General features: G+C 40.0%; 1 protein-coding gene across 1 annotated transcript in view; it reads left to right on the top strand.

Moving 5' to 3' along the window:
* Nucleotides 1-14,359, top strand: part of AFG1L (AFG1 like ATPase) — a 229,216-nt gene that overhangs the window by 24,676 nt on the left and 190,181 nt on the right. The window lies entirely within an intron of this gene.

Raw genomic sequence — 14,359 nt, 5'->3', positions numbered from 1 at the left:
CATCCTGGTGGTTTGGGTCAATTAGCCTCAGATCCTGGCTTGAGTTTTCTAACCCTTTAGGTTATTTTAGTTTCCTCATTTGTAAGGAATAACAATAGCTACCTCAGATTTTTTTTTTTTTTAAAGATTTTATTTATTTGTCAGAGAGAGAGCGAGAGAGCGAGCACAAGCAGGCAGAGGCAGAGAGAGAAGCAGGCTCCCTGCTGAGCAAGGAGCCTGATGAGGGACTCAGTCCTAGGACCCTGGGATCATGACCTGAGCCGAAGGCAGTGGCTTAACTGACTGAGCCACCCAAGCGTCTCCAGATTTTTTTAAAAATTATTATTATTTTTTTAACCTCAGGGTTTTTTTTTTTTAAAGATTTTATTTATTTATTTGACAGACAGAGATCACAGGTAGGCAGAGAGGCAGGCAGAGAGATGGGGGGAGAAGCAGGCTCCCCGCTGAGCAGAGAGCCCAATGCGGGGCTCAATCCCAGGAACCTGAGACCATGACCTGAGCTGAAGGCAGAGGCTTAACCCACTGAGCCACCCAGGTGCCCCTAACTTCAGGTTTTTTTTGAAGAAGATAATATACAGAAAGTGCTCTTGTGCTAAGTACATAATAGGTACTTCATAGTGTTAGTTTTCTTTCCCTTTCAGAATTCTGTCACTTGTGAATTTTTTTTTCACTCATGAATTTTCTTTTTCTTTACTTTTATTTGAGAGAGAGAATGAGAGAGGGAGAAAGAGAGCATGGGGGGGGGAGGGTCAGAGGGAGAGGCAGACTCCCCACTGAGCAGGGAGCCTGATGTGGGACTTGATTCTGGGAGTCCAGGATCATGACCTGAGCCAAACGCAGTCGCTTAACCAACTGAGCCACCCAGGTGCCCCTCACTCATGAATTTTCAAATGAATCCAAGTTTTCCAAAGAAAACTTAAAGCTGTTAAAATGAACATCTTACCACCTCCCAGTTGAAAACGTCTTAATGGCCAGCACTGTCTAGATCTGCAGGTGGGCTCAATGCAGTCAAGCAGCAGTACTATCTCCTTTGCTTTTTTTTTTTTTTAAAGATTTTATTTATTTATTTGACAGAGAGAGATCACAAGTAGGCAGAGAGGCAGGCAGAGAGAGTGAGAGGGAAGCAGGCTCCCTGCCGAGCAGAGAGCCCGATGCGGGACTCGATCCCAGGACCCTGAGATCATGACCTGAGCCGAAGGCAGCGGCTTAAACCACTGAGCCACCCAGGCGCCCCTCTCCTTTGCTTTTTAGTTTTAGCTTTTCCCCAGGAAATCTGCTTAGTCTGCTACCATAGCGTCTCTGCTTCCTGTAATAAGGCTGATGCGGGGAACAAAGGCAAAAGAAAAAAAATTAAGCTTCCTTATAACTTACAGCCTATTGACAAGTCCTTGAGATAGGCAGAATGACCTTCGTCTAGGAACTCAACTGCCTCAATATTAATACTTGGCTAAGGACAGAAGGCAATCTCAGCTTAACATTATCCTGACCTCCAGGATCCTAAAAGTCTGCTTTAACATACAAAAAATCCCTTTGGAAACCTCCTTTTTCTCCATGCCCCCCCCCCCCCCAAGATATATGTTAGCAATCATCCTCCAAGACTACAGCCTAGTGATACACATCTGAAGGGTGTCATGACTAAGGTTTTACTAGACAGTAGTGAAGGACCCCTCAAGGTCCTGAAAACCTTGCTTCCAAATTCCTTCCAGATTTACACTATCCCTAACCCCCTCCCAGTTTGAAAGTATATAATCAGCCACTCCTCATGACGCCAGTGCAGCTCTTTCTGCCCACGGGTCCTGTCCCTGGGTTTTATTTAATAAGACCACCTTTTTGCACTGAAGACATCTCAAGAATTCTTTCTGGACTGTTTGCTCCAAACCCCAACATCTCCACATCAAAGGCCACATTCCCTGGGTATACAAAGAATCTTTGCCCTTTTTGTCCCTTGTCACTCTGTGCCCCACTTCTTATACGAAAGGCCACGGTTTTGGGGAATGTTCACCATGTTTGTTTGCTGGGGCACTACTAGCAGGGAAAGTGACTGCCTCCATTTTTTTTTTCATTGGTTATAGTTCTGCTTTGATAGAGTAACATTTAAAAATATACAGATATCCAGGAAAAAAATAAAGCAGTCTAAAGTATTGAGAGCATAACTGTGCTTTAATCTGGGTCCTCATTTTCCAAACTGGTCTCTCTGCTTCTCCTTAAAAAAATATATATGTAATAACTTTATTGAGCTGTAACACACACCATACAATCCATCTATTTCTGCTTCTCCTTTGCATTCCTACCATCTTATTTCTGTAGAAGTAATCTTTTATGCTGTTGATCAAAACCTACTTATTCTTACTCCTATTTGTAAGTCTGCACTGTTTACTATGGTTTATAAGATCCTAAATGATCTGGTCCTTGCTCTTCTTTCTGACTTCATCTTATAAGATATTCCATTTTGTTCATGTAAATCAACCGCATAAACTTATGTTTTCTCCCTCAAAAATGTAAAGCTTATTTCCATGTTCACTTAAGGTTTTGCCAGAGCTCTTCTCTCTATCTGGGGGTGTTTTCCCAGGTCTTCCTCAGGGCTGACTCCTTTTGGCATTCAGGTGTCAAGGGTAAATGTCCCTTCCATAGGAAGGCTTTTTCTTACAACTCTTAGGAGTCCCCAGTCATTCCCTAGCATTGTGCTTTTTAAACCTTAATGTGCAGATGAAATGTCCAGGTTTTTTGGTCATATTGCACATTTTGATTCAGACCCCTGATGTGGGTCCTGAGATTCTGTTTATCTGTTAAACTCCCTGGGGATGCCCATGGTCTTGGTCAGTGACTCTAGGATATCACTTTTATTTTCATCAATGTACTGATCACTGTCTGTTCCTTTCTTTAATTTTTTGTCTCTTTCCCCTTGACTGGAGTGAAGGCTCCACAAGGAAAAGAATTTGTTTTTTTTTGTGTTTTTTTCCACTGATAGTACCTTAGATGTAGTTGGTTTTCAACAAACAGTGGATGAATGAACAAATTTATCCACGGATTTTTTGGTTATTTGTATAATAGGATTATTATGAGGATTAATAAACATAATTATGTCATTACTAACCCTAGTCCCTGGCACACAGTGACTGTTCAATAAAAGTGAGCTACTTTTAATAGATTTTCCTTCTAAAACTCTAAGTTTTGGCAGTTCTTTAAAACAGTTGTTCTTAATCAGTTTTTGTTCACAAACTTGTTTGAAAATCTGAAGGAGGCTATAATATATTTAGAGATCTTGCCTCAGAAAAAAATACACAGTAACTCATATACATACACATAATTTTCTTTTAGTAAGCTCCCAGACCTTCATGGATCATAAGACCTTTTTAAAAAAAGAACTGCATGTTATATAACAACTTTTGCCAGGGCTATTGGCGACAATTTGCCTTTTTCTAATTTCTTTTATAATTGTGCTCTTCAGTTGACTCTTCTTTCTGCATTATAGGCTCCTATGTGCCATTAAGACAAGCATGACTGTATATTATTTATTAACGTGGTGAGATTAGTTAACTGGAGCATATTAGCTTGTTGACAGCAGAACTTCAGAAGAATTTTTTTTTCTTCCAAATTTGCCTTAAAATGAAAACTTAAGAATTGGCAGAGAAGAAACCGAACTCTTGCTCTGCCCCCATCCTTGGCAATGCAGTTCGGGGCCAGGACACAGAGAGGGACGGGAGCCAGAGAGAGGTTTTCCTGTGCAGAGAGCCAGCTACCAGCGGGCATGCTGCAGTCTAGAAGTAATTCTGCAAACTGCACTGATGAAGAGGGACTGATATTCAACCTACTTCCGGGTGAATCCAACAGAATCTTCCCTCCAAGCCCTCAACCCTTCTTCAATGACAAGACCCCGGAGCTGGAGTGCTGTCTTCCCTCTTTCTGAGGACTATTTGGGTCAGGCTCTGGATCAGGATGTGGAAGTGGCTCTAGACGTGGCTTTCTAACTGAAATTGAACAAGAATACAAACCAGTAGATGAACACAATGCTTTGTATTACAACTGCAGGCCCCTCAAGAGAAGTCTATCCTCAGACAACTAGGACTTGGGCCAAGATGGACCAGAAAAGACAATTTTATTAAATTAGAGGGTTTCCCATCTTGATGTCGGGCAATGCAGTCAATATATTTTATATACCATAGTTAAATAATTAATTTTGGAACAAAAGGTTTTTTAGAAATTTTAAAATATCTGAAAAACTTTAGGTTTTATCTTTTTTCCCCCCATGAATTCATAAAGCTTCCTTTACCTCTCATTGTCCTAGAAAATACCTGTTTCCTTTGTATCATAGTCAACCAACATCACTATGAAATTAATTAGACTGCCCATGTCTATAAAATTGCTTTAAAGAATAAATTATGCTGTTTTTTTATTTTTAAATTCAGTTTGAGAAGCAAATTGACAGTGTTTTGGCAGTGTTTCATATCTCAGTCTTCAGAAACCTGACTCTAGTTGTGAATTATAGATATGCCTCAGTTCTTATGAAAAACCCAGATGCAACACAGGGTGAATTTATAGAGTGGGTATTTGACAATTCCAGACAATTCTAATGTCACCATTGCACGTGCTTGTAGAGCTGTGGACATTGTTGAGAAGTATGATTGCTGTTAGATTAGAAACTGAAGACCCAGATTAAAGCACAGTTATGCTCTCAATACTTTAGACTGTTTTATTTTTTTTCCTGGATATCTGTATATTTTTAAATGTTACTCTATCAAAGCAGAACTATAACCAATGGAAAAAAAATGGGGGCAGTCACTTTCCCTGCTAGTAGTGCCCCAGCAAACAAACATGGTGAACATTCCCCAAAACCGTGGCCTTTCGTATAAGAAGTGGGGCACAGAGTGACAAGGGACAAAAAGGGCAAAGATTCTTTGTATACCCAGGGAATGTGGCCTTTGATGTGGAGATGTTGGGGTTTGGAGCAAACAGTCCAGAAAGAATTCTTGAGATGTCTTCAGTGCAAAAAGGTGGTCTTATTAAATAAAACCCAGGGACAGGACCCGTGGGCAGAAAGAGCTGCACTGGCGTCATGAGGAGTGGCTGATTATATACTTTCAAACTGGGAGGGGGTTAGGGATAGTGTAAATCTGGAAGGAATTTGGAAGCAAGGTTTTCAGGACCTTGAGGGGTCCTTCACTACTGTCTAGTAAAACCTTAGTCATGACACCCTTCAGATGTGTATCACTAGGCTGTAGTCTTGGAGGATGATTGCTAACATATATCTTGGGGGGGGGGGCATGGAGAAAAAGGAGGTTTCCAAAGGGATTTTTTGTATGTTAAAGCAGACTTTTAGGATCCTGGAGGTCAGGATAATGTTAAGCTGAGATTGCCTTCTGTCCTTAGCCAAGTATTAATATTGAGGCAGTTGAGTTCCTAGACGAAGGTCATTCTGCCTATCTCAAGGACTTGTCAATAGGCTGTAAGTTATAAGGAAGCTTAATTTTTTTTCTTTTGCCTTTGTTCCCCGCATCAGCCTTATTACAGGAAGCAGAGACGCTATGGTAGCAGACTAAGCAGATTTCCTGGGGAAAAGCTAAAACTAAAAAGCAAAGGAGATAGTACTGCTGCTTGACTGCATTGAGCCCACCTGCAGATCTAGACAGTGCTGGCCATTAAGACGTTTTCAACTGGGAGGTGATAAGAAGAGAAAGGGTCAAGTGACCCAGTTCTAAGTTTCATCTCTTGCTTAATATGAAGACAGTAAAATCTTGAGGTTATGTTCACTTCCAAAAAAAAAAAAAAGTAATCACAAATGCAGTCAAAGGCTGGTGAAACTATTTTTCTGGGGGTGGGTGTGTGTGGATGGAAATAATTGTCAAAATACCATCTAGGAAGTTGTAATCATTCAGACAGGAGGACATCGTGATATCGACTTAAGTCTTGCGGCACATGGGCTTTGGAGTTTCGTGGAATCTTCCTAAAACTTATTGAGGAGAAAGTAGTAAAATAAGGTACAAAATTGAGATAGTAGCCTGTGCAGGCTTTATGGGCCTCTGAAGTCTTCCATTTATGTTTGTAGATCAGTGTGTGGAGCTTCAGAATGGCATTTCCCCACTGTCCATTTGGAGTACAATAAGACAAATTAATACAAATCAAAATAATATGGCAGCAGCATCCCATAATTTGTGTACACTGATGTAGTAACAGATTTCATTTAGTGCCGCTTTTGAGAAGTCTTTTGTGTTTCAATTTATACAGCTGCTATCCAGGCCTAAGCCGGCCAATCTCTCAGCCTTGAGTGTCTTGTCTGCCTGATTCTCTCTCTTTTTTAGACTTTTTTCCCCCCCAAGATCAGTTTTAGGTTCACAGCAAAATTGAGGAAGGTACAGAGATTTACCATACTCTCCCTACTCCCCTCCCCCCAAACACGCATGGATTCCCCCACCAGAGTGTTAACGTTTGTTAGAACTGATGGATGGACCCATGAGGACTCATTATTAATAATTATCTAAAGTCCGTGCTTTTCATTTGGATTCACTCTTGAACGTAATGAATGAAGTGTAGCCATCGTTACAATATCATACAGAGTATTTTCACTACCCTAAAGATCCTCTGTGCTCTGTCTATTCTCTCCTCCCTGCCTCCACCCTTTGTCTACCACTGATCTTTTTACTGTTCCCATCGTTTTGCTCTTTCCAGAATGTCATACAGTTAGAATGTCTGACCTTATAATATGCAGCTTTTTCAAATTGGCTCTTTCACTTAGTTACAGGCATTTAAATTTTCTCCATGTGTTTTCATGGCTTGGTAGCGCATTTCTTTTTAGTGCTGAATAATATTCCGTTGTCTAGATATACTAATTTATTGGCCCATTTGCCTACTGAAGGATGTCTTGATGGCTTTCAAGTTTTGGCAAATATGAATATAGCTCCTGTAAACATCTGGGGGTAGAGTTTTTTTGTGGATTTAAATTTTTAACTCCTCTGGGTAAATACCAAGGAGCATGATTGCTGGATTATATAGTAACAGTATGTTTATTCTTGTAAGAAACTGCCAAACTATCTTCCAAAGTGGTTTTAGCATTTTGAATTCCCGCCAGGAATGAATGAGAGTTTCTGTTGCTCCACATTCTGGCCAGCATTTGTCAGTGCTTTGAATTTTGGCCATTCTAAGAGGTGTATAGTGGTTTGCCATTATTGTTTCAGTTTGCATTTCCCCGATGAAAATGTAAAGAGTTTTTCATGTGCTTCTTTGCCATCTGTATATTTTCTTTGCTGAGGTGTCTGTTAAAATCTTTGGCCCATTTTTATTTTATTTATTTTTATTTTTATTTATTTTATAGATTTTATTTTTTTATTTGACAGCTAGAGATCACAAGTAGACAGAGAGGCAGGCAGAGAGAGAGTGAGAGAGGAGGAAGCAGGCTCCCCGCTGAGCAGAGAGCCTGAAGTGGGGCTCGATCCCAGGACCCAGGGATCATGACCTGAGCTGAAGGCAGAGGCCTTAACCCACTGAACCACCCAGATGCCCTATTTGGCCCATTTTTAAATTGGATTGTTATTTCATTATGAGTTTTAAGAGTTCTTTGTACATTTTGTACAATAGTCCTTTATCAGATGGGTCTTTTGCAAATATTCTCTCCCCATTCTGTGTCTTGACTTCTAATGACGCCATGACATTGGCTTTCACAGAACTAAAGTTTTAAATTTTAATGAGGTCCAGCTTATCGATTGTTTCTTTTATGGATTGTTCCTTTGGTGTTGTATCTACATAAGATTATTTCTGTAGGTTTCTTCTGTGTCTTTTATGTTTCTCCTATGTTGCCTTCTAGGAGTTTGATAGTTTTGTGTTTTACATTTAAGTCTATGATCCATTTTGAGTTGGAAGGGTGTTAGATCTTTTACATTTTTCTTCAGATTTCTTCTTTAACCTGTATGTTAGAAGTGTATTGTTTAATCTCCGTATATTTTAGAATTTGTTTTTCTGCTACTGATTTCTAGTTAAATTCTGTTGTTGTTTAGAGCAGACATTGTGTGATTTAACTTTAAGTTGTGTCTAATGGCCTGGAATGTGGTCTGTTTGGTGAATGTTCCATGTTATATGTTAAATCAATTAAGAATAAGGAAAGTAAAAGTTTTATTTTACTTTCATTTATTCCTTCTTAAACATTCTTTCTTTATGGATCTGACTTTCTGACCCATATTATTTTCATTCTTTCTGAAGAACTTCATTTAACATTTCTTACAAGGCATGTCTTCTGGCAACAAATTACTTTAATTTTTTTATTTGAGAAAGTCTTTATTTTTCCTTTACTCTTGAAAGGTAATTTTGCAGGATTCAGAAATCTAGGTTGGTTTTCTTCTACCAATAATATTTCACTCTACTCTCTTCTGGCTTGAATAGGTTTCTGAGGAGAAGCATAAGTTAGGTATATTTTTCTTCTGGCTTCTTTAAGGATTTTTTTTTTCCTTTTTTTCTTTCTTTCTTTCTTTTTTTTTTTTTTTAAGAGGGGTGAGGGGTAGAAGAAAAGGGAGAGTGAGAATCTTAAGCAGGCCCCATTCCCAGCATGAAATCCCATTTGGGGCTTGTCATGACCCATGTCAGGATCGAGCTGAAATCAAGAGTGAGACGCTTAACTGACTGAGCCATCCCAGTGCTCTAGGACTTCTTCTTTATCTTTGATTTTTCTGTAGTTTAAAAGTTACATGTCTAGGTATAATACTCTTGGCATTTATTCTACTTGGCTTCTTGGATCTGTGGTTTGATGTCTCTCATTTATTTGGGAACCTTCTCAATTATTATTGTTTCCAGTATTTTTTCTGTTTCTTTCTCTTTCTTCTTCTGGTAGTCCCATAATGTATATGCTACACCTTTTGCAATTGTCCCATAGTCCTTGGATTTCAGTCCCTCCCCCAGCCTTTCTTTGCCTCAGAGTTCTGAAGAATTCTATTGATACGTCCTCAAGTGCTAAGATTCTTTGCTCACTCACCTTTGACTAGTTTACTAATCTCATCAAAAGCATTCTTCATTTCTGTTAGCAGTGTTTTCAATCTCTAGCATTTCTTTTTGGTCCTTTTTTTCCCCCTAGGATTTTCATCTCTCTGCTTATATTGCTCAGATGTTTTTGTATGCTATCTACTTTATACATTAGAGCCCTTAGCATGTTAACCATAGTTGTTTTAAATTTCTGGTCTGGTAATTCTAACATCCCTGCCATGTCTGGTTCTGATGCTTGTTTCATCTCTCCAAATTGTTGTTTGCCTTTTAGTATATCTTGTAATTTTTTCTTGGACGTGATATACTGGGTAAAAGGAATTACTATAAATAGGCCTTCAGTAATATGATGAGATGTGGGGAGAGGAAGTGTTTTATGGTCCTATAATTAGATCTCCATGTTTTAGGGAGCCCACATGTCTGGATTATGAGCTTTAGAAATATTTTTTCTTCCCTCTTTGGTGTGATAGCATGAGTGTGCTGGAGTTGAGTATTTCCTTTCTCCCATATGGAAGGCTAGAGTTGAGTGGAGTTGGGTATTTTCCTTTCCCCCAGGTCAATAGGCTCTGATAATACCTAGCAGGTTAGGTTCCTTAACTACCTTCCCCCAATGGCAGGCCTTGTTAGGAATAACAAGGTTATTTCTCTCTCTGTCAAATAAATAAATAAAATCTTCAAAAAAAATAAATAAAATCATAGGGATTTCTGGGTGGCTCAATCCATTAAGTGTCTGCCTTCAGCTCAAGTCATGATTCCAAGGTCCTGGGATTGAGTCCTACATCAGGCTCCTTGCTCAGAAGGGACCCTGCTTCTCCCTCTGCCTATTGATCCCCCTGCTCATGCGTGCTCTCTCTCTCTCTGACAAGTAAATAAATAAAATCTTTATTAAAAAAGTAAAATCTTTTTTAAATCTTTTTTTTTTTAATATTTATTTGACAGACAGAAATCACAACTAGGCAGAGAGGCAGGCAGAGAGAGAGAGAGGAGGAAGCAGGCTCCCCGCAGAGCAGAGAGCCCGACGTGGGGCTCGATCGCAGGACCCTGGGATCATGACCTGAGCCAAAGGCAGAGTCTTTAACCCACTGAGCCACCCAGGTGCCCCAAAAGTAAAATCTTTTTAAAAAAAGGTTTCTTTTCCCCTCCCCATGCCAGAAGCATAGGGGGATTTTTCCCATACTACACTAAGAACTTAGTTGAATTCCTATAGATAAAATTCAGAAAGGTGTGAGTGTCCCTCTATGACTGGGTACTGCTGGAGTTTTTAACTCTTCAGTTGTCCATATTGAGCTTCTAGCAATTTTTCAACTACGTTTTAGGTTTTCCTGCCTGGTTTCCACTTACGAGTCTCGCTCTTATAAGCCATCGCTGTCTGTATTTCCTGTACTTCTCTTTAATCTTGGGGGCAGTGGTTTGCCCTGAATCTTCCCTTATCTTATGGAGCTGAGAAGAGATGTTGGTTTTTTCAGTCTGTTCAGCTTTTTCATTGTTAGGATAGAATTGCAACTTTCAGGCTCCTTACATGCAAAACTGGATATTTCTCTTTTTATGTCAGCTAGTCTGCTGACTAGCTCAAGTGATGTCTTCTCTTCAGTGCGCCTTGGTTTTCTTTTTTAAAAAAATGCAAATGAAGTATATAGTACTAAATAAAGATGTTAGGCTAGTAAAAAATAAAAGTAGAAGCAGAGAACAGTAATCCTCTCTAAGGGCAGATTCCAAAAGAAACAACATACTTTGCTTGCAGTCCTGATCTTTCCAATGACTAATTTTAAAAATTAGCTATTTGATGATTGTGAAAAGGAACATGAAGACTGAGGAGTAGCTTCTGGGTTTGGCAACAGCAGGTCTTGGATGGACTTGACAGAAGCTATCTCAGTAGAATCTTGACCACAGTTGGGAATTGAGTTGGGAATTGAGCAGGATATGAGGGAGTTGCCAGAAAAAATAAAGGTAACTTTTTCAAGTGGTTTTGCTGTGAAGGTAAGGAGGGTAGAGCAGCTGTCTCATGACTGGGGGATCAATGAGGTTTTGTTATTATAATTTTAAGATAGGAAAGGGTTGAGTTGGTATGAAAAATCAGGTAGAGAGGGGGAAGGTTGATGCCATAATACAAGGCTGGTTAGTGAAGAGAATGATGTCTCTGGAAAGGTAGGAAGGGAGGGGATTCAAGATTATTTTTAATAAGCACCAGTTATGTACCAGGCGCTTTTCACTGGGCAATACAGCATTGAACAAAGCAGACAAAAATTCCTGTCCTCAAAGAGCATATACTCAAACATCTACTCTGGTGGGGACAGACAGAAAATAAAAAGTACAGAAGTATAATATATGACATTTAATATAACTAAATCTAGTGGTTCTTGGCACAGATATATATCATGTATATAAGAATATATATAGTAAAATATATATTAAAATACCAGAGTATATCATACATAGGTTTTTTGTTTTTGTTTTTGTTTTTTTTTTTCAATTTATTTGACAGAGAGAGAGAGAGCGAGCACAAGTAGGCTGAGCATCAGGCAAGGGGAGAGGGAGAAGCAGGCTCTCCACTGAGCAGGGAGCCCAACATGGGGCTCGATCCTAGGACCCTGGAATCATGACCTGAGCTGAAGGCAGATGCTTAACCGACTAAGCCACCTAGGCACCCCTTGCATAGTTGTGGGGTGTGTGTGTGTGTGTATGTGTGTTTGTTAACCATTCATACTCTTACTAAATCTCTTATTTCATGAAATTTGTTTTTCAGTTGCGTATATGTGTGTGAATATTGGGTCATGATACTCAGGAGGGTTTCAAAATTTGAAGGCCACTGGTTAGAGGATAAGAAAGCATTAATATCCTTGCTGGAATGAGCAAAAACTCCAGGGCTAAGGAAAGAGAAAAGGATGGGGCAAATACAGGCGAGTCTGGAGGTTTGATGGTAGGGAGCTGAGGGACTTTGAAGCATGGTGAGATTTTGTGAGGGAGAAATTAGGCTGGTAGAGATTGGAAGAGGAGACTGTCCAAGTCAGGGAATCTGTATGAACAAAGGCATGACTATGAAATAAAGGAATTGAAGTGTTTGGGACACAGTAAGTCATACATTTGACTAGAAGGCAACTCACATTATTGAAGCTACCTTTGCATTTTCCCTTCTTACTAGCTTCCTGACATTTCTGCTCTTGCCCAACCTAATTTGGGCCTTGATTATTTCTCACTTAGAGTAGTTTCATAACCAGTTTCTCTGTATCCAAATTCATTTTACTTGCTAATGACAGTTAATCTTGATACATCACTACTACAAATTTTTTCCCTGCCACACCCTCTTGAAATAACAATAATAAACCCTGGTATTCTCTATTACCCCTTTACACATTACATGTGGTAGACAATCATTTCTTGTATCAATGGCTGCTTTTTGGAGAGTAGAGGGGAAGTTGTCTGGAAATATCGGCTGGGGCCCTTTTATGAATTTCTTGGATCCTTGAATGAGGACACTCTTTTTGGGGATCACCAAAACTACCTCCAGGTTTGATGATTTGCTAGGAGGATTCACAAGACTTAGCATATAGTGTATTTATGGCTATGATTTATTACAGCAAAAGGATATAAACACAATCAGCCAATGGGAAAGGCATGTTGGGCAAAGTCTGGAAGAAATTAGGTCCAAGCTTCTAGGAGTCTTCTAGTGCAGTCACATAAGAAATACTTAATTTCTCCAGCAATGAACTGTGACAACAGATGTGAAATGTTGTCTATTAGGGAAGCTCATTAGAGACTGAATGCCTAGGGTGGTGGTGGGGGGGTGGTGGTCTCATAGCTTCTCTTTGCATGGCATGTACCGAAAATCTGGCCGCATAGAAGGAAACTAGGTGTTCAGCATAAACCACGTAGCTTGTACATGGTACAAACAGTGTAGGCACAGTAAGTCACTCTTTCCATTTCTGGGATTTGTGGGAACTCTCTTGGAATCCAAGTTCCCAGCCAAGAGCCCACCTTGCAAGCAAACCCTTCTAAGGACAGTAATCTGAGGCCTGCTGTGCTCTTTTCTCTACACTGTTTGTACTTAATGTGCTTCTATCAAGTGGAAATGGGGCTTCCGGAGCTTCTTTGGAAGTGGGGGTGGTACAGTTGTAGAAATGAGGGAGATGTGGGGAGCATGGGATTTTGTGCCCCCTCTCCCGTTTTTCTCTTTAATAGATTCAGGATTGCATGGAAGGTTTTTTGTATTAAAAAAAAAAAAAGAAAAAGAAAAAAAAAGATGCTGCTGTTAAAATTATGTTTGATGTTTGAAAACCACTCCTTTAAACAATGAGATGAATTTTAAGAAAAATATTAATGAAATCCCAGTTTAGATTTTAGCAAGATCATCTGTGTAGTTGATGGAAGGTATTTTCCAGATCGTTAGTGGTAAATTTGGGGCAGTGGAGGTGATCAGAGGCAAGGAGGCCAAGCCAGAGATCATGAGAGCCCCCAGCTAGGGTGGTTAGCGTGAGGAAGAGTGAGAGGGGGCAGATTAGAGATTTGCTGTACCAAGTGAGTAGTATCAGTGGATGATTGGCTGAGGACCTGGTTGAAGAGCAAAAGAGAAGTTTATTCATTTATGTAAAAATCCGGTAGGTGGCCCAGGGCTGGTTTGGCAGCTCAGCATTGTTGGAGAACTTTGCTCTGCTTTGCTCAGCATTCCGTGGGCCTCTCCTTGCCAGGCTGGCTCTTCCAGCTGCAGGCATCACACTTACATTCCAACTAGAAGGGGAGGGAGGGGAGGAAGGCGTGCCTTTCTCTTTAAGGGCATGCACCAGAGCTGCACATGTTTCTTCCCACATCCCATTGGTTAGAACTGGTCATAGGGCTGTGCCTGGCTGCTGGAGAGGCCAGAAATGGGTTATTTAACTGGGCAGCCTTGTACCCAGCTAAAACTATTCAGAAAGGAAGGATAGCTATTAGAAGACAGCCCTGCCCTCTCCCCAACACTCATGGTTTGTTGAGGATTTTCTTTCTTTTCTTGGGAAAAAGGTGGAAATAACATTGACTGTTAATTTTCCCCCTAGGGTATGTGATTTTCTTATTACTGAAACAACGGAAACACAGCATGCAGTGAAACAAGGATAATACTGGCAATGGATCTTTGCAAAATCTTTGATTCAAAGAAGGGCGCCAGCCCTGTCTCAAAAAAGTGCCAGTTTGCTGCTATTTATTGTTGCTTCTTAAAACTACAGAGAGAGAGAGTCAATAATATTATAACAACTTCATTTGGTGGCACGTGGTAACTGCACTTACTGTGGTGGGAGTGGTGTAAGGTATAGAATTGTTGAATCACTGTGTTGTCCACTGGAAACTTACAGAACATTGTATATCAATTACACTTACATAAAAGAAAAAATAAAAATAGAATGGGAGTTACTTGCTCATTGTACCTGGCCCA

The sequence above is a fragment of the Meles meles genome, chromosome 5, assembly GCF_922984935.1.
Source record: "Meles meles chromosome 5, mMelMel3.1 paternal haplotype, whole genome shotgun sequence".
In the NCBI taxonomy this organism is placed as follows: domain Eukaryota; kingdom Metazoa; phylum Chordata; class Mammalia; order Carnivora; family Mustelidae; genus Meles; species Meles meles.
The sequence above is the reverse complement of the archived record's forward strand: the minus strand, read 5'-3'. Positions and strand labels throughout refer to the sequence as shown.